At 46.3% G+C, this 27,810-nt stretch overlaps 1 protein-coding gene across 3 annotated transcripts in view; it reads left to right on the plus strand.

The window, feature by feature from the left end:
- Positions 1 to 27,810, plus strand: part of LOC130290356 (actin-binding protein WASF3-like) — a 183,878-nt gene that overhangs the window by 41,651 nt on the left and 114,417 nt on the right. The gene's annotated exons all lie outside the window — the stretch shown is intronic.

The following is a 27,810-nucleotide window of genomic DNA, read 5'->3' on the forward strand; positions in this document are numbered from 1 at the left end:
GTCGTAAATAGTCACCCAAGATCTGGTTAATTCTTTCTACTTGTCCATTGGATTGAGGATGGTATGCAGAAGAAAAATTTAATTTAATCTTGAGTTGTTTACAGAGAGCCCTCCAGAATTTAGACACAAATTGGACGCCTCTATCCGAGACGATCTGCGTAGGCAACCCGTGAAGACGAAAAATGTGTACAAAAAATTGTTTAGCCAACTGAGGCGCTGAAGGAAGACCAGGAAGAGGGATGAAATGTGCCATTTTGGAGAATCGATCAACGACCACCCAAATAACAGTGTTGCCATGGGATGGGGGTAAGTCAGTAATAAAATCCATACCAATCAGAGACCAAGGTTGTTCGGGAACAGGCAGAGGAAGAAGAAAACCAGCGGGCTTCTGGCGAGGAGTTTTATCCCGGGCACAGATAGTGCAGGCTCGCACAAAGTCCACCACATCAGTCTCTAGAGTCGGCCACCAATAGAAGCGAGAGATGAGTTGCACAGATTTCTTGATGCCCGCATGACCTGCGAGATGGGAGGAGTGACCCCATTTGAGGATTCCGAGGCGTTGGCGTGGAGAAACAAAGGTCTTTCCTGGAGGAGTTTGCCTGATGGAGGCTGGAGAAGTGGAAATCAGGCAGTCAGGAGGAATGATGTGTAGAGGGGAGAGTTCAATTTCAGAAGCATCTGAGGAACGAGAGAGAGCATCGGCCCTAATGTTCTTATCAGCAGGCCGAAAGTGAATTTCAAAATTAAATCGGGCAAAGAACAGAGACCACCTGGCCTGACGAGGATTCAGCCGTTGGGCAGACTCGAGGTATGAGAGGTTCTTGTGATCGGTGTAAATAATAACTGGAAATCTTGATCCCTCCAGCAGATGCCTCCATTCCTCAAGTGCTAATTTAATGGCTAGAAGCTCTCGATCCCCGATGGAGTAGTTCCTCTCCGCCGGAGAGAAGGTCCTAGAAAAAAACCCACAAGTAACAGCATGCCCGGAAGAGTTTTTTTGTAGAAGGACAGCTCCAGCTCCCACTGAGGAGGCATCAACCTCCAATAGGAAGGGTTTAGATGGGTCAGGTCTGGAGAGCACGGGAGCCGAAGAGAAGGCAGACTTGAGTCGTTTAAAGGCGTCTTCCGCTTGAGGAGGCCAAGACTTGGGATCGGCATTTTTTTTGGTTAAAGCCACAATAGGAGCCACAATGGTAGAAAAATGTGGAATAAATTGCCTGTAATAATTGGCGAACCCCAAAAAACGTTGGATGGCACGGAGTCCGGAGGGGCGTGGCCAATCTAAGACGGCAGAGAGTTTATCTGGATCCATTTGTAGTCCCTGGCCAGAGACCAAGTATCCTAGAAAAGGAAGAGATTGGCATTCAAACAGACATTTCTCAATTTTAGCATAGAGTTGATTGTCACGAAGTCTCTGAAGAACCATACGGACATGCTGGCGGTGTTCTTCTAGATTGGCCGAAAAAATTAGGATATCATCAAGATATACAACAACACAGGAGTATAACAGATCACGAAAAATTTCATTAACAAAGTCTTGGAAGACAGCAGGGGCGTTGCACAGGCCAAAGGGCATGACCAGATACTCAAAGTGTCCATCTCTGGTGTTAAATGCTGTTTTCCACTCATCCCCCTCTCTGATGCGGATGAGGTTATAGGCGCCTCTTAAGTCCAATTTAGTAAAGATGTGGGCACCTTGGAGGCGATCAAAGAGTTCAGAGATGAGGGGTAAGGGGTAGCGGTTCTTAACCGTGATTTTATTAAGTCCGCGGTAGTCAATGCAAGGACGTAGAGAGCCATCTTTTTTGGACACAAAGAAAAATCCGGCTCCGGCAGGAGAGGAGGATTTACGGATAAAGCCCTTTTTTAGATTCTCCTGGACGTATTCAGACATGGCAAGAGTCTCTGGGGCAGAGAGAGGATAAATTCTGCCCCGGGGTGGAGTAGTGCCCGGGAGGAGGTCGATAGGACAATCATAAGGCCTGTGAGGAGGTAGAGTCTCCGCTTGTTTTTTGCAGAAAACATCCGCGAAGTCCATATAGGCCTTAGGGAGACCGGTTACTGGAGGAACCACAGAGTCACGGCAAGGGGTACTGGGAACCGGTTTTAGACAGTCCTTGGAACAAGAGGGCCCCCAACTCTTGATCTCCCCAGTGGACCAATCCAGGGTTGGGGAATGAAGTTGAAGCCAGGGAAGTCCAAGGAGAATTTCCGAGGTGCAATTGGGGAGGACCAAAAGTTCAATCCTCTCGTGATGAGATCCGATGCTCATTAGAAGGGGCTCCGTGCGGAAACGTATGGAACAGTCCAATCTTTCATTGTTTATACAATTGATGTAAAGGGGTCTGGTGAGACTGGTCACTGGGATGTTGAACCTGTTGACGAGAGAGGCCAAAATAAAATTTCCTGCAGATCCAGAGTCCAAGAAGGCCACAGAAGAGAAGGAGAAGGCAGAGGCTGACATCTGCACAGGCACAGTAAGACGTGGAGAAGCAGAGTGGACATCAAGGATTGTCTCACCTTTGTGCGGAGTCAGGGTACGTCTTTCCAGGCGGGGAGGGCGGATAGGACAATCCCTCAGGAAGTGTTCGGTACTAGCACAGTACAGGCAGAGGTTCTCCATGCGGCGTCGTGTCCTCTCTTGAGATGTCAGGCGAGACCGGTCGACCTGCATAGCCTCCACGGCGGGAGGCACAGGAACAGATTGCAGGGAACCAGAGGAGAGAGGAGCCGAGGAGAAGAAACGCCTCGTGCGAACAGAGTCCATATCTTGGCGGAGCTCCTGACGCCTTTCGGAAAAACGCATGTCAATGCGAGTGGCTAGGTGAATAAGTTCATGAAGATTAGCAGGCATTTCTCGTGCGGCCAGAACATCTTTAATGTTGCTGGATAGGCCTTTTTTAAAGGTCGCGCAGAGGGCCTCATTGTTCCAGGATAATTCAGAAGCAAGAGTACGGAATTGTACGGCATACTCGCCAACGGAAGAATTACCCTGGACCAGGTTCAACAGGGCAGTCTCAGCAGAAGAGGCTCGGGCAGGTTCCTCAAAGACACTTCGAATTTCCGAGAAGAAGGAGTGTACAGAGGCAGTGACGGGGTCATTGCGGTCCCAGAGCGGTGTGGCCCAAGCCAGGGCTTTTCCAGACAGCAGGCTGACTACGAAAGCCACCTTAGACCTTTCAGTGGGGAACTGGTCCGACATCATCTCCAAGTGTAATGAACATTGGGAAAGGAAGCCACGGCAAAACTTAGAGTCCCCATCAAATTTATCCGGCAAGGATAGTCGTAGTCCAGAAGCGGCCACTCGCTGCGGGGGAGGTACAGGAGCTGGCGGAGGAGATGGTTGCTGGAGCTGTGGTAGTAACTGTTGTAGCATAACAGTCAGTTGAGACAGCTGTTGGCCTTGTTGCGCAATCTGTTGTGACTGCTGGGCGACCACCGTGGTGAGGTCAGCGACAACTGGCAGAGGAACTTCAGCGGGATCCATGGCCGGATCTACTGTCACGATGCCGGCTGGCAGGTAGTGGATCCTCTGTGCCAGAGAGGGATTGGCGTGGACCGTGCTAGAGGATCGGTTCTAAGTCACTACTGGTTTTCACCAGAGCCCGCCGCAAAGCGGGATGGTCTTGCTGCGGCGGTAGTGACCAGGTCGTATCCCCTAGCAATGGCTCAACCTCTCTGGCTGCTGAAGATAGGCGCGGTACAAGGGAGTAGACAGAAGCAAGGTCGGACGTAGCAGAAGGTCGGGGCAGGCAGCAAGGATCGTAGTCAGGGGCAACGGCAGGAGGTCTGGAACACAGGCTAGGAACACACAAGGAAACGCTTTCACTGGCACTAAGGCAACAAGATCCGGCGAGGGAGTGAAGGGGAAGTGAGGTGATATAGGGAAGTGCACAGGTGTAAACACTAATTGGAACCACTGCGCCAATCAGCGGCGCAGTGGCCCTTTAAATCGCAAAGACCCGGCGCGCGCGCGCCCTAGGGAGCGGGGCCGCGCGCGCCGGGACAGAACTGACGGAGAGCGAGTCAGGTACGGGAGCCGGGGTGCGCATCGCGAGCGGGCGCTACCCGCATCGCGAATCGCATCCCGGCCAGAGGCGGTATCGCAGCGCCCCGGGTCCGTGGAACCGACCGGAGCGCTGCAGTGAGAGGAGTGTAGCGAGCGCTCCGGGGAGGAGCGGGGACCCGGAGCGCTCGGCGTAACAGGGGCATCCCCTACGTATAAAGGAAAGGAGGTTTCTACACCAGCATAGACGGGGGTTCTTTACTGTAAGAGCAGTGAGACTGTGGAATTCTCTTCCGCAGGAGGTGGTCATGGTGAACTCTGTAAAAGAGTTTAAAAGGGGTCTAGATGCATTTCCGGAAAGTAATAACATTAGAGGTTATGGATAATAGAATTATAGGGACAGAACGTTGATCCTGGGATTTATTCTGATTGCCATATTGGAGTCAGGAAGGAATTTTTCACCTGGTATGGGGCAATTGGCATCAGCCTCATAGAGTTTTTTACCTTCTTCTGGATCAACACAGTAGAGACATAATAGGTATATCGGTAGAACTTGATGGACGTATGTCTGTTTTCAACTCTATAAACTTTGTTACTATGTTAGTAGATAGATGAGACTATAGCACAGGTGTATACACGTAATATATACGTTCCAGAGCCTGCGTACATACCCACCCAATACAAAGAATAGGGTCTGGAAATGTTAAATTGTGTCTATGTCCATTGGGCTTGCAGTAAACCATATTGTTACGCCGAGCGCTCCGGGTCCCTGCTCCTCCCCGGAGCGCTCGTGGCGTTCCTCTCTCTGCAGCGCCCCGGTCAGACCCGCTGACCGGGAGCGCTGCACTGACATTGCCGGCGGGGATGCGATTCGCATAGCGGGACGCGCCCGCTCGCGAATCGCATCCCAAGTCACTTACCTGTCCCGGCCCCCGGCTGTCATGTCCTGGCGCGCGCGGCTCCGCTCCTTAGGGCGCGCGCGCGCCAGCTCTCTAAGATTTAAAGGGCCAGTGCACCAATGATTGGTGCCTGGCCCAATTAGCCTAATTAGCTTCCACCTGCTCCCTGGCTATAATACCTCACTTCCCCTGCACTCCCTTGCCGGATCTTGTTGCCTTGTGCCAGTGAAAGCGTTTAGTGTTGTCCAAAGCCTGTGTTTCCAGACCTCCTGCTATCCATATTGACTACGAACCTTGCCGCCTGCCCCGACTTTCTGCTACGTCTGACCTTGTCTCTGCCTAGTCCTTCTGTCCCACGCCTTCTCAGCAGTCAGCGAGGTTGAGCCGTTGCCAGTGGATACGACCTTGTTGCTACCGCCGCAGCAAGACCATCCCGCTTTGCGGCGGGCTCTGGTGAATACCAGTAGCATCTTAGAACCGGTCCACCGGCACGGTCCACGCCAATCCCTCACTGACACAGAGGATCCACAACCAGCTAGCCGAATCGTGACACATATCATTAAAGGCTGTTAAAAACAGCCCTGGCAAGATGGTTTATTCAGGCCCCCTGACTGTGTAATCACACCCAATTTACTCCTATTACTAAAATAAGTTTATGCACATCTGACAATAAACTGACAGTAAGTCAGCAAGCAGACTCGTTCGGCACTGCGGTTATTCGGAGAACCTGGTTCTGGGGCTTGGGCATGTATTGCAGGAACAGTGTATGGCGGTGCTCAGGCTGAAGAACAGATACATATAACAGCGTACCTTGATAAAGAAGATAGCGGGCCACTCACCATATCACATCTTTAAGCATCTTTATTTAGCAAACAATAGTCACATGGCATGTAAGGGAGAGGGATATGGGACGGGGGGTACAGCTAAGGCAACAAACTCCGTTTCGCACTACCAAGTGCTTCTTCCGGCCATACATCGTCCTCTGAATCAGTGCAGAAGATATACAGGTAGGTAAAAATGGTGACCATTCACAAACAATTACACCCACACATGTGATGTCTGACGTCAAGGATGGGCATGTCTACAAGTCAGAAGCCCACCGCTATGTCTGTTCTGTCATTTAACCTGAGAGAGCCTGTGGCATCGGATCTGATGATCCATTGTGTTTTGCTCTGTAAGAGTTTTTTTAATCTATGCGTTCACCTGCTTTTGCTTCCACTTTTTCAATTCCGGCAAAGAGCAGGACCTCCGGGTTATTGTCATGCACTTCTTTCATGTGGGACAATAAACGGGGCACACCATGTTTTTCTGTGCGAGTGGAGTAAAAATGCTCCTTAATTCGCACAAATAGTTGACGACCCGTTTTCCACACATAAAAGAAGGCACATGGGCAGAATATAGCGTACACTGTGTTTTTTGAACAGCATCTAATTCATTTACTGTATGATGGATAGGTCCTATCCTCAAATTAGTTGTCATATTATATTTACAAAAGTTACAATTTTTGCATTTGAAGTTTCCTTTTGGTACAAGGTCTCCCAGCCATGTAGTTTTTGATTTTTTCTTTTGTTGTCCTCAGTGTGTCTCCTATTGTTCTGTTGCGTTTATATATGATCAAAAATTTTCTACTCGCAACACTTTTTAGGTCCTCATCTGCTTCAATTGCATACCAATTCCCTCTTATAGCTGACTATATGATTTTATTCATTGGAGAATTCTCAAAAACACAAGTAAAAACGTTTTTTCTTGGCTCTGTCTGGGTTTAAACTGCAATACAGCAGTGTGGAAATTTGTAAAAAACAACTACTTGTCCAAGGGACTAAAACGGAACAGAATCTACTTGTCCCTCATGAAAATCCACTTGTCCTGGTACAAAATAATTTTAACCCACTACCTTTGATGCCCCCTGTGCCATTATATTCCCCCCCCTCAGATGCCCCCTGTGTCATTATATTCCCCCCTCTGATGCCCCCTGCGCCATTATATTCCCCCCCTCTGATGCCCATGCACCATTATATTCTCCCCCATCCTCCCCTCTGATACCCCCTCACCATTATATCCCCCCCCCATGCCCTTGTGTCATTATATTTCAGCCCAACCCCCCTCTCCTCTCCTGTACCGCATTATTCACTAAACCTCCCCTCCTCTCTGATCCCCTGCTACCTGTATTCCGGCCCCATGTTCTCGCCGGCAGGCTCAGGGGCTCGGCGGTCACTGTTGTTGCTGGACCGCATCCTCGGTCCGGACAAAGGGGTGTGCGATGAGTGACGTCATCGCACGCGCCTACACGCACGCGCTGTCGTCCTGCGCGGCTCGCTATAGGCTGCAGCGCACAGCTGCAGTCTATAGGAGATTAGTTACAGGGCAAAACTGATTGCCCCGTTATATGGGAATTCTTTAGGCATTTAGCCCTGCTTGCCCGAAGCAGGGCTAAATGCCTGAAGAATTCACCTGCCCGGCGCCTGTAATTGCATGTCCACGGCGTCGGGCGATACAATTTCCACATCCTTGGTACAAGGTCCTGTCTTTCTTTTTATCTGCTCTTTGTCTGCTTTTCTTAATCAGCATTTCTGGATACGACCTTTGCCTCAATCTCTCTTCTAAATCATCTGCCTGATCTTGATAGGATTCTTCTTTTGTGTTGCGTTTTAATCTAATAAATTGCCCTTAGGGTATTCCTTTTTTAACTGTATGTTGGTGAGAGCTACCATAGTGGAGTAGAGTGTTCCTTGCAACTTCCTTCCTATATCTTTCTTTGATAAGACTGTTGTTACTGATAAAATGTCTAAAACTTCTAGTGTGTCCCCTCCATATTGATGTGTAAACGCCATATTAACAGTATTACTACTATTTCAGTAGGCAACAAAATCAATAAACTGCTGCTCGGACCCTGACCATATGACTAGGATGTCATCCACATACCTAGAATAGGTCTTTATATACTGCAAATACGTGTTTTGGGAGGTGTACATGTACCGGTTCTCAAAGACAGCTAAGAACAAATTAGCATAAGTGCAGGAGGCCGGGGCTCCTACCTATACCATTGTTCAGCAAACTGTCACGATGCCGGCTGGCAGGTAGTGGATCCTCTGTGCCAGAGAGGGATGGCGAGGACCGCGCTAGTGGACCGGTTCTAAGCCACTACAGGTTTTCACCAGAGCCCGCCGCAAAGCGGGATGGTCTTGCTGCGGCGGTAGTGACCAGGTCGTATCCACTAGCAACGGCTCACCTCTCTGACTGCTGAAGATAGGCGAGGTACAAGGGAGTAGGCAGAAGCAAAGTCGGACGTAGCAGAAGGTCGGGGGCAGGCGGCAAGGTTCGTAGTCAGGGGAGATAGCAGAAGTTCTGGTACACAGGCTTTAAACACACAAAACGCTTTCACTAGGCACAAGGGCAACAAGATCCGGCAAGGAAGTACATGGGAGGAGGTCAGATATAGTCAGGGACCAGGTGGAAGCCAATTAAGCAAATTGGGCCAGGCACCAATCATTGGTGCACTGGCCCTTTAAGTCTCAGGGAGCTGGCGCGCGCGCGCCCTAGAGAGCGGAGCCGCGCGCGCCAGCACATGACAGCAGGGGACGGGAACGGGTAAGTGACCTGGGACGCGATTCGCGAGCGGGCGCGTCCCGCTGTGCGAATCGCGTCCCCAACGGTCATGACAGTGCAGCGCTCCCGGTCAGCGGGACTGACCGGGGAGCTGCAGGGAGAAAGACGCCGTGAGCGCTCCGGGGAGGAGCGGGGGCCCGGAGCGCTAGGCGTAACAGTACCCCCCCCCCTTAGGTCTCCCCTTCTCTTTGTCCGGTAACTGCCTCCCCTGGGATGAGGACACCGGGAAAGGATGGAGGGATTCCTCAATGGCAGGCAGAACAGCAGGAGTAGGAATGGGGAGAGAGGGCAGAGGGCGAGACCTGGCACGGGGCAGTGTGACACCAGGACGAGGGCCATGAGGGGACACAGAGGCTTGCCTGATGGGACTGGGAGGGGGGGAGAGGCATTTCCTGTGGCAGGCAGAGTCCTTAATGACCTTAGGGGGACCGGATACAGGAGGAACCACAGGGTCACGGCAGGGAGTACTGGGAACCGGTTGAAGGCAGTCCTTGGAACAAGAGGGACCCCAACTCTTGATCTCCCCAGTGGACCAATCCAGGGTTGGGGAATGGTGTTGAAGCCAGGGTAGTCCAAGGAGAACTTCAGAAGTGCAATTAGGAAGGACAAAAAATACAATTTCCTCGTGATGAGGTCCGATGCACATTAGGAGGGGCTCCGTGCGGTAACGCACGGTGCAATCCAACCTGGCTCCGTTGACCGCGGAAATGTGGAGTGGCTTGACAAGACGGGTCACCGGAATGCGGAATTTATTCACTAAGGACTCCCGAATAAAATTCCCAGAAGCTCCAGAGTCCAGGCAGGCCACGGCTGAGAGGGGAGAGCTGGCTGAAGTAGAAATCCGAACAGGCACCGTGAGACGTGGAGAAGCCGACTTAGCATCAAGAGACGCCACACCCACGAGAGCTGGGTGCGAGCGTGCGTTTCCCAGACGTGGAGGACGGATTGGGCAATCCACCAAAAAATGTTCAGTACTGGCACAGTACAGACAAAGATTCTCTTCCTTACGGCGATTCCTCTCTTCCAGGGTCAGGCGAGACCGATCCACTTGCATGGCCTCCTCGGCGGGAGGCCTAGGCGCAGATTGCAGTGGAGACTGTGGGAGAGGTGTCCAGAGATCTAAGTCTTTTTCCTGGCGGAGCTCTTGATGCCTCTCAGAAAAACGCATGTCAATGCGAGTGGCTAGATGAATGAGTTCATGCAGGTTAGCAGGAGTCTCTCGTGCGGCCAGAACATCTTTAATGTTGCTGGATAGGCCTTTTTTAAAGGTCGCGCAGAGAGCCTCATTATTCCAGGATAGTTCAGAAGCAAGAGTACGGAATTGTATGGCGTACTCGCCAACGGAGGAATTACCCTGGACCAGGTTCAGCAGGGCAGTCTCAGCAGAAGAGGCTCGGGCAGGTTCCTCAAAGACACTTCGAATTTCCGAGAAGAAGGAGTGTACAGAGGCAGTGACGGGGTCATTGCGGTCCCAGAGCGGTGTGGCCCATGACAGGGCTTTTCCAGACAGAAGGCTGACTACGAAAGCCACCTTAGACGTTTCAGTAGGAAACTGGTCCGACATCATCTCCAAGTGCAGGGAACATTGCGAAAGAAAGCCACGGCAAAACTTAGAGTCCCCATTAAATTTGTCCGGCAAGGACAGGCGGAGGCTAGGAGTGGCCACTCGCTGCGGAAGGGGTGCAGGAGCTGGCGGAGGAGATGATTGCTGCTGAAGTTGCGACTGAAGTTGCTGCACAATGGTGGACACTTCCGACAGCTGGTGGGTTAGATGGGCGATCTGTCGGGATTGCTGGGCGACCACCGTGGTGATATCAGAGATATAAGGCAGAGGAACTTCAGCGGGATCCATGGCCGGATCTACTGTCACGATGCCGGCTGGCAGGTAGTGGATCCTCTGTGCCAGAGAGGGATGGCGAGGACCGCGCTAGTGGACCGGTTCTAAGCCACTACAGGTTTTCACCAGAGCCCGCCGCAAAGCGGGATGGTCTTGCTGCGGCGGTAGTGACCAGGTCGTATCCACTAGCAACGGCTCACCTCTCTGACTGCTGAAGATAGGCGAGGTACAAGGGAGTAGGCAGAAGCAAAGTCGGACGTAGCAGAAGGTCGGGGGCAGGCGGCAAGGTTCGTAGTCAGGGGAGATAGCAGAAGTTCTGGTACACAGGCTTTAAACACACAAAACGCTTTCACTAGGCACAAGGGCAACAAGATCCGGCAAGGAAGTACATGGGAGGAGGTCAGATATAGTCAGGGACCAGGTGGAAGCCAATTAAGCAAATTGGGCCAGGCACCAATCATTGGTGCACTGGCCCTTTAAGTCTCAGGGAGCTGGCGCGCGCGCGCCCTAGAGAGCGGAGCCGCGCGCGCCAGCACATGACAGCAGGGGACGGGAACGGGTAAGTGACCTGGGACGCGATTCGCGAGCGGGCGCGTCCCGCTGTGCGAATCGCGTCCCCAACGGTCATGACAGTGCAGCGCTCCCGGTCAGCGGGACTGACCGGGGAGCTGCAGGGAGAAAGACGCCGTGAGCGCTCCGGGGAGGAGCGGGGGCCCGGAGCGCTAGGCGTAACACAAACATAAATGTATTGTAGGAAAGTATGAATTGTAAACCTTCACATACAAAATCAATGAATGCTGGTGATCTATCAGTTTATTACAGACATTCTTTTACAGCCTGTAGAATTTGGATGTGGAATTCGGGTTTACAGGCTGACAACATCCACAGAACATAGTTTATATCCTTCCTCCCATTGAACATCCTTGACCATTTGTAACAGATGCCTTGTGTCTTTTATATATAGGATTGAGGACACGAGAGGGTTCAGGAGCCAATCTATATATTGAGATAAGTACTCTCCACAATGGGTCTTCCAGTGGGTCGGCTCAGTGACTAATGCACTTTAGGTAGGTGATACCACTTAGCAGGCTTCGGGGAGTCCGGAACTAACTTCTCTGCGTTTTTCTTTGATATGACTCCTTTAACTACAAAAGTATGAAGAAAAGATCTCAGATTAGACAGAATCTTAAAGGTAGGATCTACAGATAGGGTGGTGTATGTCGCTCTGTCGGTTAATTGCCTTTCGGCTTCATCATTATATTGCTTTTTATCCATAATGACTACACTCCCACCCTTATCTGCTCGTGTAACTACCAGGTCCTCTCTATTCTTCAAATCCTTTAGTGCCTCTAGTTCAGCTGAGGTAAGGTTAGTTTCGGGCTGGGGATATAGAATGGATTTTACATCCCTCATTACAGCTCTGGAAAAAGATCTAGGTTACCACCTTGAGGAATTGGAGGGGAGAAGTTAGACTTTTTCCCTTTTGTAAATCTCCTTGGTTCGGGGGTACCTGTTGTCACATTTTCAGGCTGATAATCCTCAAACCCCATAACTAGCATACCCACACACTCTTTTTCTACGGCATCAAACTCACATGGAAAGAAACCTAGTGGACGTATCTCAATAGTCGCCTCACCCTCAAGTGTAACATGCTCATATGGAGGTTTATTAGAAAGAAACTTAAACAGACTGATGTCCCTAATGGCTCTAGCTAAGTCAATTGTTGCAGATAGTTCTAACTCACACCAGAATTGAATACGACAAGATATCAGAGGAATTACTAAAATCAAAAAATGAGTATATTAAAAGAGCACCTTGAGAACAGTCCCACGCTTTTTTTTTTTGTCAAACTAGAAAATAAAATATTGACATTCAAGAAGAAATAAAAGTGAAAAAATGCGATAAATTTATCAGGTACAAAAGAGACTATTATGCTGACCAAGTTTTTTCATGGCATAACAAGGCATATATGCCTGGCCCTGGTGTCCCAAAAGATAACAAAAAGAAACTTAATCCTAAAGGGAATATGGTAAAACCAGAAGCAACTGGAGCTTCATACAAGGCCCCTCTTAAAGAAACAGTACCTGATTCACGAGATAAACATCTGATGGTCTATGAAGACTCCCCTCAAGTCCCTTTAGAGAAGGAAAAAGAAGCACAAGATGGGGTAGAAAGAAAAAGAAGAGAGCAGGATTTACCTCCACGCAAGCAAAAGAAAAGCATCCACCTGGAAACCGGTTAACTAGTGTCTAATGTCATCAACTTGACCAACAATCCCCTTGATAATGCAACAATATCTCTTTTGTCTGAACTATGGACTTGCAGAGAGGTTTAATGAAGTCCAGTTTGAAATTGACTTAGCTAGAGCCATTTGGGACATCAGTCTGTTTAAGTTTCTTTCTAATGAACCTTTGTATGAGCATGTTACACTTGAGGGTGAGGCACCTATTGAGATACGTCCACTAGGTTTTTTTTCCATGTGAGTTTGATTCTATATCCCCAGCCCAAAACTAACCTTACCTCAGCTGAACTACAGGCACTGAAGGATTTGAAGAATAGAGAGGACCTGATAGTAATACCAGCAGATAAGGGTGGGAGTGTAGTCATTCTGGATAAAAAGGAATGTAATGATGAAGCCGAAAGGCAATTAACCGACAGAGAGACATACACCACCCTATCTACAGATCCTACCTTAAAGATTATGTCTAATCTGAGATCTTTTCTTCATACTTTTGTAGTGAAAGGGGTCATATCTAATAAAATCGCAGAGAAGTTAGTTCTGGACTCCCTGAAGCCTGCTAAGTGGTATCCCCTACCTAAAGTGCATAAGTCACTGGAAGAGCCGACCCACTGGAAGACCCGTTGTGGCGGGGATCGGCTCAGTGACTGAGCACTTATCTCAATATATAGATTGGCTCCTGAACCCTCTCTTGTCCTCAATCCCATCATATATAGAAAAGACACGAGGCATCTGCTACAAATGGTCAAGGATGTTCAATGGGAGGAAGGATATAAACTATGTTCTGTGGATGTTGTCAGCCTGTAAACCCAAATCCCACATGATTTCGGTGTACAGGCTGTAAAAGAATTTCTGCAATAAACTGATAGATCACCAGCATTCATTGATTTTGTATGGTTTACAATTCATACTTTCCTACAACACATTTATGTTTGCTGAACAATGGTATAGGTAGGAGACGGGGACCCCTATCGGTCTGCTGCACTTATGCTAATTTGTTCTTAGCTGTCTTTGAGAACCAGTACATTTACACCTCCCACAACCAGTATTTGCAGTATATAAAGACCTATGCTAGGTATGTGGATGACATCCTAGTCATATGGTCAGGGTCCGAGCAGCAGTTTATTGATTTTGTTGCCTACTTAAATAGTAGTAATACTGTTAATATGGCGTTTACACATCAATATGGAGGGGACACACTAGAATTTTTAGACTTTTGATTAGTAACAACAGTCTTATCACAGAAGGATATAGGAAGGAAGTTGCAAGGAACACTCTACTCCACTATGGTAGCTCTCACCAACATATAGTTAAAAAAGGAATACCCTAAGGGCAATTTATTAGATTAAAACGCAACACAAAAGAAGAATCCCATCAAGAACAGGCAGATAATTTAGAAGAGAGATTGAGGCAAAGGTCATATCCAGAAATGCTGATTAACAAAAGCAGACAAAGAGTAGATAAAAAAGAAAGACAGGACCTTGTACAGTTTAAACCCAGACAGAGCCAAGAAAAAACGTTTTTACTTGTGTTTTTGAGAATTCTCCAATGAATAAAATCATATAGTCAGCTATAAGAGGGAATTGGTATGAAATTGAAGCAGATGAGGACCTAAAAAGTGTTGCGAGTAGAAAGTCTTTGATCATATATAAACGCAACAAAACAATAGGAGACACACTGAGGACAACAAAAGAAAAAATCAAAAACTTCATGGCTGGGAGACCTTGTACCAAAAGGAAACTTAAAATGCAAAAATTTTAACCTTTGTAAATATAATATGACAACTAAGAATTTGAGGATAGGACCTATCCATCATACAGTAAATTAATTAATTAGATGCCATTCAAAAAACATAGTGTACGCTATATTCTGCCCATGCGGCTTCTTTTATGTGGGGAAAATGGGTCACCAACTATTTGTGCGAATTAGGGAGCATTTTTTACTCCACTCGCACAGAAAAACATGGTGCGCCCCGTTTATTGTCCCACATGAAAGAAGCGCATGACAATAACCTAAAAAACTCTTACAGAGGGGAACACAATGGATCATCAGATCCAATGCCACGGGCTCTCTCGGGTTAAATGACAGAACAGACATAGCGGTGGGCTTCTGACTAGTAGACATGCCCATCCTTGAAGTTAGACATCATTCGTGTGGGTGAATGGTCACCTTTTTTACCTACCTGTATATCTGCTGCACTGATTTAGAGGACGATGTATGGCCGGAAGAAGCACTTGTTAGTGCGAAACAGAGTTTGTTGCCTTATCTGTACCCCCAGAGGAGACGAAGTGGACAGATGATGACAGGTTTTTCCACTTCCTGTCTGTCACCACATATTCCTACAGGCAAAATGGCCCAGTACAGGTAATAGGTGTTCATTACAATACAGTTGGTTTGGTCATGAGGGGACAAAATATAAATAATTTTTACCCCTATTAGCATACAACAAAACCAGATCCCCACATTTACACAAAACACTGCCACCACTTGTCACAAAGAAAAATAAGATCTTAGGTTGTATGGGAAATGATGTCATGAAGATGCCTGAAAAAATAAAACATACCATTATATGAATGTTTAGAAAATATTGCTTTGAAATGTGTCCTCTCCAATGTATTTCCAACCGGAAATTTGGATTTCAACAACAGATATTTCAGCCATTGTACTCTGCTGCAGCAGACTTTCTGAGCAGAATATTTCTGTAGAATTCTTGGAAATTCCACCGCGTGATATATATAACTACTGTAATACTGCCCTTTATGTACAAGAATATACTTACTATAATACTGTCTCTTATGTACAAGAATATTACTTGTATGGCCCGCAGTTAATATCCAATATATAAATATCCAAATGACCCGTGGCAAAAAAATACTCCTCACTCCTGATATAAACAATAAACTAAAACATTATTCTAAAATATTGAGGAGAAATGATTAGAAATAATACACAAGACACAATTCAGTTAGATTAGCAGTAATACAGCCATCAACAAGATTGCTATGGAGCAGCATTTACTGTGAACACTTACTGGGCAGAAAACAAACAAGTAAAACTTGCTGATTCGAACAAACAAATAGACAGATTCACATTTCAGAAAAAGAGAATAATGCCTCTTTTACAACATGGCTGCTTTAACATCGACAATTGATATAAGAAATTCATTAAGCAGCTACCAAGATATAAGTCCAGCTCAAACTGTACATGCAAATTGTCAATAAAAGAAAAACAAAGACACTCACTGAACTATGTCAGAATTACATGTTATTTAATTATGTATTACAAGCTCATTGACTATTGTTATTGTATCAATTCATATTATATTTTGTTTTCATTTTAACATTTTGATAAATGTTATCATTTCTAGCACAACAAGACTCCATTCAGTATGGGAGAGAGACATGTTTACTGTATGGGCAATACTTCAATAAATAATTGATATTAAAAGAACCCTTAAAACATCATTGCTAAGTGTTAAACAACATACTACCGTATTTTTTGCTGTATAAGACGCACTTTTTCTTCCCCAAAACTGGGGGGAAAAAGTTGGTGCGTCTTATACGGCGAATACACCCCTTTCGCGACGGTCCCTGCGGCCATCAACGGCCGGGACCCGCGGCTAATACAGGACATCACCAATTGCGGTGATGCCCTGTATTAACCCTTCAGACGCGGCGATCAAAGCTGACCGCCGCGTCTGAAGGGAAAGTGACACTAACCCGGCTATTCAGTCGGGCTGTTCGGGACCGCCGCGGCCCGACAGAATAGCCGGGTTAGTGCTTACAGGACACTGGGAGGGACCTTACCTGCCTCCTCGGTTCTCCGTTCAGGGATCCCCTGTATGCCGGCGCTCTCCTTCCTCGTCATCACGTCGTCGCGTACGTGCGTCGGCGTGCGTAACAACGTGATGGCGGCGACGGAGAGCGAGGATACCCGGCCGGCAGCAGAGACGTTCCGGAGCGACGGGGACACGGCGACAACGATGGAGCGACATCCAGGGCAGAGGTGACGGGTCCGGAGCAGTGGTCTTCAATCTGCGGGCCTCCAGATGTTGCAAAACTACAACTCCCAGCATGCCCGGACAGCCAACGGCTGTCCGGGCATGCTGGAAGTTGTAGTTTTGCAACATCTGGAGGTCCGCAGGTTGAAGACCACTATTGGGTTCAAAATCTTTATTTTTTTAGATTTTGCCCCTAAAAATTGGGTGCGTCTTATACGCCGGTGCGTCCTATAGGACAAAAAATACGGTAAGTAGAACATACAAAGTCTTTACAAATACATTCCATTAATAATTTCACCTACATGATCTACGAATCTCTGTATTCTTCTTCTCTATCACCTGAGTATTTCCTGCAGATCAGCCAGACGATTTCTATCTAGACCACAGCCTTGTGCATTATTGATCCAGAAATAAAGATCCTCAATAAAGATGTGACAACCTAACCGGCTGAACTGTTCAAAAAGGAGAGAGAAATTGACTAGTTATTCTGCCCACAATCCGAAGCCAATGTGGCAGAATTTCAGAGACATCTGTCAGCTTTGTTTTTCTTCTTAATTATTGGAGTTATTTATGCCTGCAAGTAGATACAAATCATCGATCACTTAGGGTATGTTCACACTGAGGAATTCAAGAGCAATTTCCTCAAGTAATTCTGCTAGCTTTTTCAGCTTGAAATTATTTAGCCAGCCACTTACTCATGGTTTATGATAGATAAAAAAAACCATGGTAGCATTTATTGTGTTGTTTTGATTGGGGGGTTATGCATTTTACATATATATATATATATATATATATATATATATATATATACTGTACAGACCAAACGTTTGGACACACCTTCTCATTCAAAGTTGTCTTTATTTTCATGACTATGAAAATTGTAGATTCACACTGAAGGCGTCAAAACTATGAATTAACACATGTGGAATTATATACATAACAAAAAAGTGTGAAAATATGTAATATTTTGCTTTGATTACTGCTTTGCACACTCATTCTCTTGATGAGCTTTAAGAGGTAGTTACCTGAAATGGTCTTCCAACAGTCTTGAAGGAGTTCCCAGAGATGCTTAGCACTTGTTGGCCATTTTTGCCTTCGCTCTGCGGTCCAGCTCACCCCAAACCATCTCAATTGGGTTCAGGTCTGGTGACTGTGGAGGCCAGGTCATCTGGCACAGCACCCCATCACTCTCCTTCTTGGTCAGATAGCCCTTACACAGCCTGGAGGTGTGTTTGGGGTCATTGTCCTGTTGAAAAATAAATGATGGTCCAACTAAACACAAACCGGATGGAATAACAGCCGCTGCAAGATGCTGTGGTAGCCATGCTGGTTCAGTATGCCTTCAATTTTGAATAAATCCCCAACAGTGTCACCAGCAAAGCCCCCCCCCCCCCCACAACATCACACCTCCTCCTCCACACCAGCACACCTGTGAAGTGAAAACCACTTCAGGTGACTACCTCTTGAATCTCAACAAGAGAATGCCAAGAGTGTGCAAAGCAGTAATCAAAGCAAAAGGTGGCTACTTTGAAGAACCTAGAATATGACATATTTTCAGTTGTTTCACACTTTTTTATGTATATAATTCCACATGTGTTAATTTATAGTTTTGATGCCTTCAATGTGAATCTACAATTTTCATAGTCATGAAAATAAAGAAAACTCTGAATGAGAAGGTGTGTCCAAACTTTTGGTCTGTACTGTATATATATGAATAAATCCCTTGATTGAAAGGAGTAGGAATGGGGTCTTCTTCCTTTGCCTAATATAATATAAAACACATATCCATATGACCAAAAAATATCAATGTATTCATGTTTTTACAAGTCCATGGGGGAGATTTATCAAAATCTCGTCAGAGGAAAAGTTGCTGAGTTGCCCATAGCAACCAATCAGATCACTTCTTTCATTTTTCAGAGGCCTTTGTAAAAATGAAATAAGTGATCTGATTTGTTGCTATGGGCAACTCAGCAACTTTTCCTCTGACGAGGTTTTGATAAATCTCCCTTCCCATGTCTTTCCTATATAGCTAAGTCTGATACTTATTCTGCGCTATGCTTAGCAATAACTTAAAGAGTACCTGTCACTACAATAACTTTTCATATTTTGTTAATCAATGTGTTAGAAACAACTTTCTAATAACATGTGATTAACAAAAAATGTATCTTTATATGTATTTTTTTTTACTTTTAAAAACTGACCACTAGGTGTCTCCCTACATGTCCCGGCCACTAGATTTCGGACCGAACTCTCAGTGCAGCTGGGACACTAAAGCACAGCGCAGCTCCCTGCCAGGCAATCAGACAGATGGGAGCAGCGTTGTGCACAGCAGGCCAGATGACTGCTGTGCCTGCTACATAAAACTCCTTCTGCTATTGCAAAACTACAAGTCCCAGCAGTCCCATATGACAATGAAAACTGTGATACAACTACATCTCCCAGCATGCCTGATAACTCAGCTCTTCTATACTAGCCCTGACACATGTTGCATTCCCCCTGTGTCTTACCTCTGACCTCTTGCAGTCACCTGAGGGTCCTGGCCCCACACACATATGGCTGGGGCTAGTCTGTTGTCAGTGACATCCTTGGTATCTTATTGCTATGGGACCCCGGGCCAGCACGATCTGATTACATGCTGGCAGCAGCGCCCGACAGCACCAAGCCTCCCCCTCCCCCCCTGAATACATGCTGCCGGCCGCAGCGCACGACAGCACTCCCTGGGAATACATGCCGGCCGCGGTGCCCGACAGTGAACCCCAAATCCACAGAAGCCGGTCCCGCAGCAGAAGAAGGGCGGAAGTGAGCCCAGGCAGGGTTCAGATGATGTCATGCCTGCCGGGCCACTCCCCCTTCCTCTCTCAAAGAAGTGAGGGGATTGAGCAACAAACTGATAACATTAAAGTTAGGAAAAGGGGTTTTATAAAAAAAAATAAAAAAAAAGCAGGTAGGATTAGAGTCAGGTAGAGTCAGGGACAGATGGGGGGGCAATTAGGGACAGATGAGTTCATGATAGGTACTCTTTAATAATAGGGGAATGCAGAATATCAGCATTTTAGAGCAATTTACAGATTTGTAGCTTTTCCTGGTAAATAATACAACCTTGTGCCAGCCTGCATGAACAGGCTCCTGTGGTGCTTAATATGTACAGTCATTTAACCTGAAATGTCAGGATCTCATCTGAAATGCCAGATCTATGTTGGCAATTTACCTTACATTCTCTCTCTCTCTATCCACCTTTAATAGGGTTTTTCTTTAAAGAGAAAGCCATCAGATCTGAGCTTCACACTATACATTTGGGTCATCGGTCCAATAAATGATGACTATCACCACCATCTGCCACATTGCCTGGTCCTTAAGGGGTTAAAGAGAAAGCCATCAGATCTGAGCTTCACGCTATACATTTGGGTCATCGGTCCAATAAATGATGACTATCACCACCATCTGCCACATTGCCTGGTCCTTAAGGGGTTAAAGAGAAAGCCATCAGATCTGAGCTTCACACTATACATTTGGGTCATCGGTCCAATAAATGATGACTATCACCACCATCTGCCACATTGCACTTATATAGGGCAACCACTTTAGATAACTACCGGCTTCACTGAAATGCTGCTTCTACATAAAGAGAACCATCAATATAGTAGGGACACATTTTGTTATATGCAAATAGAATCCAATGCTGTGAGTTGAATTTGAAAACCCTTTTTTAAATGCTCTATTATACTATTCTGAATAACTAGATAGGTGTTCCTTGTTCTAGACTAGAGTGGAGGACAGCTACAAAGAATGTGTGTCTCTTTTTGGCAGGCTTGGCAACACAGATTTACCTCAGGTTTAAGTAGACACATTGTAATACTTCATTCTCCTTGCAGTAATGCTTTAAAACTGAAAACCTTCCGTCAGGTTCCCTGCAGAATTTAGCTTTCACAGCTCCGTAAGTTGCAGTGTGGGGTTCCTACCCCCAAATGGGTTTGTGTAATCCTGACTAAAAACTCATCGCCATATCGATTGCTAGATTCCCCAAACATTGCACATGTTTTGGTTTATATTATGTGATGCTATTTCTGACCTCTTATATAAGGAGCATCTATATATATTTTTAGTTTTTATTTCTTTGTGTCTAATAAAGTTGTGACCTGATTTGGAATGTTTCTGTTATGCAGCCATTTGTTTATGCTGACTTTCACTTGATATATACAGTATCTCATATAAGTGAGTGCATCCCTCACATTTTTGTAAATATATATATTTTTTCATGTGACAACACTGAAGAAATGACACCCTGCTACTATGTAGTGAGTGCACAGTTTGTATAACAGTGTTTCATGTTGTGTCCCCTCAAACTAACTCGACTGACAGCCATTAATGTCTAAATATTGGCTAAAAAAGTAAGGGTCTATTCACACGGCAGAATTTCCACTCATCTGAACCAATTCCGCTTCCTCATTCATTTGAGTGGTTTCTGGCTTATGCAGATTTTGTGCAGAATCCACATCCGGAAATTCAGAAGTATGAATGGGAGTGCTTAATCCCATAGAAGTCTATTGGGCTTTAATTTTAGGCAGAATCCGCATGTGTAAATATATGCCATTTGAATAGACCAGACGTACACCCCTAAGTGGAAATGTCCAAATTAGGCTCAAAGTGCCAATATTTTATGTGGCCACCATTATTTTCCAGCACTGCCTTATGTCTCTTGGGCATCGAGTTCACCAGAGCTTCACAGCTTGCCACAGGAGTTCTCTTCCACTCCTCCATGATGACATTACAGAGCTTTTGTATGTTACAGACCATGCACTCTCCACCTTCCCTTTGAGGATGCCCCAGAGATGCTCAGTAGGGTTTAAGTCTGGGAACATGCTTGGTCAGTCCATCACCTTTACCTTCAGCTTCTTTAGCAAGGTAGTGGTCATCTTGGAGGTGTGTTTGGGGTCGTTATCATGTTGGAATACTGCTCCGTGACCCAGTCTCTGAAGGGAGGGGATCATGCTCTGCTCACTGTACATGTTGGCATTCATGGTTTCCTCAATGTACTGTAGCTCCCCAGTACCAGCAGCACTCATGCAGCCCAGACTATGACACTCCCACCACCATGCTTGACTGTAAAGAGGACACACTTGTCTTGTTTTTTTAACTCCTTACCTGGTTGCCGCCACACATGTCTGACACCATCTAAACCATATAAGTTTATCTTAGTCTCATTAGACCACAGGACATGGTTTCAATAGCCTATGTCCTTAGTCTGCTTGTCTTCAGCAAACTGTTTGTGGGCTTTTTTTGTGCATCATCTTTAGAAGAGGCTTTCTTCCCATGATCTGAGCACTATCGGACTAACCCTTTCGACCTCTGCAGCAATGATGGCAGCACTCCAATGTCTATATCATATGAAGCTGAGCACGTGCACTTAACGTTTTTGATCGACCATGGTGAGGTCTAGAACCTGAACCTGTCCTGTAAAACTGCTGTATGGTCTTGCCCACCATGCTGCAGTCTGGTTTAATGGTGATCTTAACAAATTTCTTTTAGTCTAGGCCATCTTTATGCAGAGCGACAATTCTTTTTTCAAAATCCTCAGAATGTTCTTTGCCATGAGTTGCCATGTTGAACTTCCAGTGTCCAGTATAAGAGAGTGTTAGAGTATTGGCACCAAATAAATTAATTAAGTAAATGGAAATATAGCTACAAGTTAAAAGAAGAAGGAAAACTATTGTTGTTTTTTCCTAAGCAGAATTCAAAGTAGAGAAAGCAAGAAACAGTATGCAGGAACACAGGGTACCTGTAATAGGTGAGAAGAAAAGCAGAAAATTTATTAAACCTCTTCAGGATGCAGGGCGTATGCATACTCCCTGCATCCTGAGTCCTTAAGGACGCTGGGCGTATAGGTACGAATGTGGGAATTTTGGTCCCCGCCGCTAGTGTGTCGGGGACCGGACCGGGATGCCTGCTTAAATCATTCTGAGACCCCTGATATCGGTGATCGCCGCAGATCGCCGGTAAATACAAAGTGTGACCCCATGACCCGATTAAGGATGATGATCAGTGGTGTAATATACACCACCAATCATCATCTGTACTGTACTGTACCCCCCCAGTACAGCTGTCATTGGGCGGCTGTTGCAGTATGGGGAGGGGGGAGGTGGGTGAAGGAGCATGTTGCTCCGTTCTGTCCACCATACTTCAGTGACCTGGTGTGCAGGACGGAGCCCCGTGCTGCCATCTCCCTCCTCAAAGTAAAAAAAAAGTGCCCCCTTGCCCCAGCCCCCTTGGCATAGAAAGCAATCAGGGACAGTTTAGATTAGGTAGGGACAGGTTAGGAGTTCGCACAGGTTCACACTTCAGAATTTCCACTCATCCGCACCAATTCCGCTTCCGCATTCATTTGAGTGGTTTCTGGCTTTTGCAGATTTTGTGCGGAGTCCGCATCAGGAAATTCAGAAGTTTAAATGGGAGTGCGGAATCCCATAGAAATCTATTGGGCTTTAAATTTTAGGCAGAATCCGCATGCGGAAATTCTGCCATGTGAATAGACCATAAGTACACCCATAAGTGGAAATGTCCAAATTGGATCCAAAGTGCCAATATTTTTATGTGGCCACCATTATTTTCCAGCACTGCCTTATGTCTCTTGGGCATGGAGTTCCCTGTGCGAGGTGCTGTGGGATCGGTCCTCAAGCCCGATTGTATTCTGGACTACAATCGGTATATGGGGTGAGTTGATCTTTCTGATCAAGTCCTCAAGCCATATAATGATATGCGGAAAACACGGGTATGGTACAAAAAAGTTGCGGTCTACTTGGTGCAGGTTGCCATGTATAACTCTTTTGTACTGTCCCAGAACGCTGGCAACACAGGGACATACCTGCAGTTCCAACAGGAAGTTCTAAAGGCCCTCATCTTTGGTGACCGCCAAAGAGCGGGTCAGAGCACCTCTGGAACTTTGGGCCCCCGAATCCCAGAAAAAATGCAGTGTGTCTCAAGAGGGGGATTCGGAAGGACACCTCGATCATCCGGGCCTCTGCATTAAGGATTACTTCAGGGAGTATCACACTTCCATGGAGTTCTACATTTTAATCCTTTCACCTGATTTTCATTCCCCAGAATTCGACTCCAATGTACCAGTCCAGAGTACATTGTCTTCCAAAAAAAAAAAAAAAAAACTCAATACCCCCGATATCTTATATTTTTTTTTTTTACCCCCCCCCCAAAAAAAATGGGTCATGGAACACAGAGTCAACAGCATTGGGGGTTTACAGTTGCATCAAATTTGCGCATTTGAGGTAACAGAATAGGGACGGCGACACACATCACATTCCCAGAATGATGATTAAGAGCATAGTGTTTGGGGTGGGCATCATTTTTTACTTTCGGCTATACTCTGGGTCATCATTCTGGGAAAATAATTGGCATATCAGTATTAAAATTGCAATTTTCATTCCCCCCCCCCCCCCCATAATACACTTCACCCATTCCTGGAAAATAAGGAACACCCGTCTGTTCCAAATCTTCTCTTCACCCCTATACACCTTCCCTAGGGGGTGCACTGTTTGTAATAGACTCACATGTGGGTGTTCCTTTCTTGTATTTTCATCTGACTGTATGTAACTGTTAGGTCCGTAAGAAACATCAGCCTCAAATGCGAAGAGTTCTCCCTCATGAGCTCTGTCGTATTTCCAGGTGACAATGCGGAGTCACATGTTCCCAGAAAGATGAAGCAGAGAGCAGAGCTTAGGTTGAAAATTGCAATTTTCATCCATTTCATCCATTCCTGGAAAATAAATTTAGGAAACACCCGTGTGTTCAAAGTGTTCTGTAATGGTGTCACATGGGAGTGTTTCATTTTTGTATTTTCCTCTGAATGTATGTACCGTATATACTCGAGTATAAGCGACCCGAGTATAAACCGAGACCCCTAATTTCAACCCAAAATCCCAGGAAAAGTTATTGACTCGAGTAAAAGCCTAGGGTGGGAAATACATCATCCCCCCCTGTCATCATCCAGACCCCCGTCATCATCCAGACCCGTCATTAACATCCTCATCATCATCACCGCCTGTCATCATCCAGACCCTCATCATCATCACCTGTCATCATCCCCTTGTCATCATCCCACACATCCCCCCTTCATCATCCCCTTGTCATCATCCCACACATCCCCCCTTCATCATCCCCTTGTCATCATCCCACACATCCCCCCTTCATCATCCCCTTGTCATCATCCCACACATCCCCCCTTCATCATCCCCTTGTCATCATCCCCACCCCCCTTCATCATCCCCTTGTAATCATCCCCCCCCCCCTTCATCATCCTCTTGTCATCATCCCACACCCCCCCCCTTCATCATCCTCTTCTCATCATCCGCCCTCAGTGGTCTTCAACCTGCGGACCTCCAGAGGTTTCAAAACTACAACTCCCAGCAAGCCCGGGCAGCCATCGGCTGTCCGGGCTTGCTGGGAGTTGTAGTTTTGAAACCTCCAGAGGTCCGCAGGTTCAAGACCACTGCGGCCTTCGACATCATCCAGCCCCCTCTCACCCCCTTTAGTTCTGTACAGTACTCACCTCCGCTCGGCGCTGGTCCGGTCCTGCAGGGCTGTCCGGTGAGGAGGTGGTCCGGTGGGATAGTGGTTCCGGGCTGCTATCTTCACCGGGGGCGCCTCTTCTCCGCGCTTCCCGCCCGGAATAGAGGCGTTGCCTTGACAATGACGCAGAAGTATGTTGGCAATGAACGCACCTCTGCGTCGTTGTCAAGGCAACGTGACTATTCTGAGGCCGGGCCCGAAGCGCTTAGAAGAGGCCTCCCCGTTGAAGATAGCAGCCCGGAACCACTATCCCACCGGACCACCTCCTCTCCGGACAGCCCTGCAGCACCGGACCAGCGCGAGCGGAGGTGAGTACTGTACAGAACTAAAGGGGGGTGAGAGGGGGCTGGATGATGTCGAAGGGCGCAGTGGTCTTCAACCTGCGGACCTCCGGAGGTTTCAAAACTACAACTCCCAGCAAGCCCGGACAGCCGATGGCTGCCCAGGCTTGCTGGGAGTTGTAGTTTTGAAACCTCTGGAGGTCCGCAGGTTGAAGACCACTGCGGGTGGAGAGTTCACTCGAGTATAAGCCGAGGGGGGTGTTTTCAGCACGAAAAATCGTGCTGAAAAACTCGGCTTATACTCGAGTATATACGGTAACCATCAGCTACTGATATGTCATAGGCCACAAATGCAAACAGACCTCTATGACTTCTGAGCCTTGCTGTGTGCCCGCCCAGCACATTACCCCATATGTGGAAATATTTCCCTAGACAGGGGAAAAAGCCCTCCAAAATTTGTAACCCAATTTCTCCCATTGCCCCTTGTAAAAATGTAAAAAATATGAAAAAAAAATCCAGCATTGTAGTGTAAAAAAATTTAATTTTTCAATTTATGGCCCACTGTTCAAAAAACCTGTGAGGTATAAGTACTCACTGTATCCCTTGTTTCCTTCCTTGAGGGGTGTAGTTTCAAAATTGTGGTCACTTGCCGTTTTTTTTATTTTATTTTATGTCAGAACCTCAAGCAGTGTGAAGCACCACTTTAGGCCTCAAATCTCATCGGTGCTGTCTCACTCCTAAGCCCTATTTTGCACCCTATTCTGGAGATATTGGGCTACAAATTTTGGGGAGCTTTTTCTCTCTTACTGCTTTTGAAACAAACAAAAAAATGTTAATACCAGCAATTCAGTGTTAAAAATCAATCCTTTCATTTTACCAGCCCACTTTTCAAAAAACATGTGAGGTGTAAGTACTCACTATAACCCTTGTTGCGTTCCTTGAGGGGTGTAGTTTCCAATATGGTGTCATATGTGTGGGGTTACTTCAATTCCAACAAACTTTTCACTCCAAAAGCCCAATGACACTTATTTTATTCTGAGCATTGCAGTGTGCTCGCAGAGCACTTTACATCCACATATAGGGTATTTTCTTTCTCAGGCAAAATTGCACCACAAATTTTGGGGGCCTTTTGCCCTATTACCCCATGTGAAAATCAAACATTAGGGGTAACATTATCAATATATTGTGAAAAATAAAATATTTCACTTTCACGCCCCACTGTTAAAAAAACCTGTGAGGTGTAAGTACTCACTGTAACCCTTGTTACGTTCCTGGAGGGGTGTAGTTTCCAAAATGGTGTCACATGTGGGGGGGGGGGGGGGGGGGGGGGAGTCCACTGTTCTAGCACCATGGAAGGTTTGTAAATGCACATGGCAAAATTCTCTCTCCAAAAGTCTGATGGCGCTCCTTCTGTTCTGAGACCTGTAGTGCACCAGCAGAGCACTTAATGTCCACATATGGGGCATATTCTTAATCGGGAGAAATTGGGCTTCAAATTTTGGGGTCCATTTTCTCATCTTACCCCTTGTGAAAATAAAAATTTTCGTTTTTACGTCCAACTTCAACGCAAAGTTGTCAAACACCTGTGAGGTCTTAAGGCTCACTATACCCCTTGTTATGTTCCGTGAGGGGTGTAGTTTTTTTTGCTGTTCTGGCACACTGGGGACTTGATAAATGCAACATGCCCCCCCCCCCCCCTTAAAAAAAAAAAAAACATTTCAGCAAAATTCTCTTTTGCTGCCAAATTTTGCTCCTTCTCTCCTGAGCATTGTAGTGCGCCCACAGAGCACTTAATGTCCACATATGGGGCATTTTCTTAATCAGGAAAAATTGGGCTTTAGATTTTAGGGTCCATTTTCTCCTATTACCCCTTGTGAAAAAGAAAAATTTGTGCTAACACCATAATTTAAGTGTTAAAAATCAAATATTCAATTTTCACGTCCAAATTCAACGCAAAGTCGTCAAATACCTGTGAGGTGTTCAGGCTCAATATACCCCTTGTTACATTCCTTGAGGGGTGTAGTTTCCAAAATGGTATGCCATGTGAGGGTCTTTTTCTCTTCTGGCACCATGGCCCCCAAAAACCATGACAGCAACATTTTTTTTCAAAAATCCCACAGTTGCTCTTTCCCTCTTGAGCCATGTTGTGAGCCCGTAGAGCACTTTGTGTCAAAATATGAGGTATTTCCGTACTTGAGAGAAATTGGACTACAAATTTTGGGGGGCTTTTTCTCCTTTTAAAAATGAAAAAAAAAATGGGGCTACAAGATGTTAGTGTAAAAAATGCAGATTTTGATTTTTCTCCTCCACTTTGCTGATATTCTTGTGAAACACCTAAAGGGTTAACAAACTTTCTGAATGTCAT

The sequence above is a fragment of the Hyla sarda genome, chromosome 9 (assembly GCF_029499605.1).
Source record: "Hyla sarda isolate aHylSar1 chromosome 9, aHylSar1.hap1, whole genome shotgun sequence".
In the NCBI taxonomy this organism is placed as follows: Eukaryota; Metazoa; Chordata; class Amphibia; order Anura; family Hylidae; genus Hyla; species Hyla sarda.